Genomic DNA, 2,118 nt, shown 5'->3' with positions numbered 1-2,118 from the left:
AAAGAATTGCTGTGCAATGAAAAGAGACAAAAATGAAGAATAAATGAATGAATCAAATGATAGTGTCTTCTGTCCAACAGACCTCTGATCCATACAGAGTATCCCTAAGATTTTTCTTGGATTTAAATTTTTTTCCTTTGTAAAATATAGCACTTTTACTCGCCAATTAAAATTGCTTTTATTCACTGAACAGGTAGCCTGTTGTTACCTTTCCTGAAAGTTATTCCCTGCTCCGTGAACAGAAGGGACCAGATGCCTTAAAAAAAATATTTATTTGGCTGTGCCTAGTCTTAGTAGCGGCACACGGGAACTGCATTGCTGTGTGCAGAATCTTCATTGTGGCATGTGGGATCTGTAGTTGGGGTATGCAGGGTCTAGTTCCCTGACCAGGGATTGAACCCAGGCCTCCTGCATTGGAAGCACGGAGTCTTAACCACTGGACCACCAGGGAAGTCCCAGGACTGGATGCCTTTAGACCAAGTTTCAAATTGCCCAAATGTCTTATTAGGAAAGAGGAATTTGTCCCTGTGAAGAAGGGGCAGGCAGCCCAGGGAACAGGTGAATGTCAGTGAGAGTCCCTAGAGGTGATCATTATAACCCTTCACCATTCCAACCCACACTACCTCTATTCTTTTTCTATGTCTTTTCTCAAACTGCTTACTCTTCTAGTTTCCATTGATTTCTTCTCCTCCCTTTTTAGAAGACGAAACTACCCCACTGACATATTAAAGCACTAGTTGGCAGAACTCAGCTTGGACCTGCAGCTCATAATTCCAATCTGCCAGTAGGCCTCCTTCCAAAGGATAGAAATGTGTTTTTTGACAGAATTTGAAGATCATGAAGAAAATTATCTAGGAACTTTCAGCTTTCCTCCTGGGAACCATTTATTGGTTCTGAGCACATGTACTTGGACACAGTGAGAAAAATATATCTACACTGATCAGGCTGATGTTTACACCATCCTCAGGTCACAATCAGTCTCTTCACCGCTGAGGGTTCCTATCAAATATAATTAGGACTAGCAGGGATAAGACACAGGGAAGAAAGGAAGGAATGGATAGGAAGGAGGTGCATAAAATGGAACATGACAGGGTTCCATTGGTGATGAGATTGGGGGTTCACCTAGTGTCTAGAGAACCCTGCTTGCTCAGAGTGTTTAGGAAGAGCGGAATGTTTAGAGTGATGAAACCAAACATAGTGCCTGGTGCTGTAGGTATATCTCATTTAATCTTCTGAACAACCCAGTGATGTAGGTACTGTTATTACCACCCTCATTTTACAAAGAAAGGAACTAGACATAGGGAGGTTGTGTGAGTTGCCGAAGTATACAGGAAAAGTTAGGGATCAGGCCAAATTTTCTGACCCCATAGCTCTTCCTAGTACTAACCCAAATGTTTTTTGTTTTTGTTTTGCTTAATGGTGGGCAGAGGGTAAAGCAAATTCATTGATAATATGAAGGCAAAAAAAAAAAAAAGTGTTCTGTGACATGAGAGAAAAAAAGTGGGTATGAGGACATATGGTACCAGAAAGAAAACCAGAATTCGTAAAGAAAGAGAAGAATTAGATGGCAGTTAAAGGGAAACTTGAAAGAAAATATTTGGTACCTGATGTCTTAGTGGCTCCTATATCTTCTGTAATATGAACAAAGACTAAATGAAAATGATAAAAAATGATTTTTCAATTCAAAATAAGAATTAATGTGTTTTTCTTCCTCCAGTGAACATAGGTTAAGGTACATGTAAAGAGTAGTTCTCTGGCCAAGAAACAAAGTCAGGTAGGATCATATAGGTAGAAATTAAAAAAAAAATGAACATCAAACATATTTCATGAAGAACAATATTCGCTCATGCTTTCCTAGCACATTCCAGGATTGCTTACTTTATGTTATTTCTGAGGACACCTAGACTATTTTATGTTTATCCAGCTGTTTGGACAATTGCCAATGACGGCTTCTGTAGTTTTGACAAGTCACTGACAGTTTGAGAAATTCAGGAATTATGCTCATGGGTATGCAATCATAGGACATCTCAAGCTAGAGATTGTCACCTTGATATCTCTCTGTGACCAAAACAAGGCACCATATGTAGAGACTTGGTAAGCCACTTCCCAGAATGACTA

The 2,118-nt window shown here is 39.6% G+C and overlaps 1 non-coding gene across 1 annotated transcript; it reads right to left on the bottom strand.

The window, feature by feature from the left end:
- Positions 1-378: 378 nt before the first annotated feature.
- Positions 379-451, bottom strand: TRNAW-CCA (transfer RNA tryptophan (anticodon CCA)). The gene has a single exon. It is a non-coding gene; the product is annotated as a tRNA-Trp (tRNA).
- Positions 452-2,118: the final 1,667 nt, after the last annotated feature.

Source organism: Hippopotamus amphibius, chromosome X (assembly GCF_030028045.1).
Source record: "Hippopotamus amphibius kiboko isolate mHipAmp2 chromosome X, mHipAmp2.hap2, whole genome shotgun sequence".
Lineage (NCBI taxonomy): Eukaryota > Metazoa > Chordata > Mammalia > Artiodactyla > Hippopotamidae > Hippopotamus > Hippopotamus amphibius.
The sequence above is the reverse complement of the archived record's forward strand: the minus strand, read 5'-3'. Positions and strand labels throughout refer to the sequence as shown.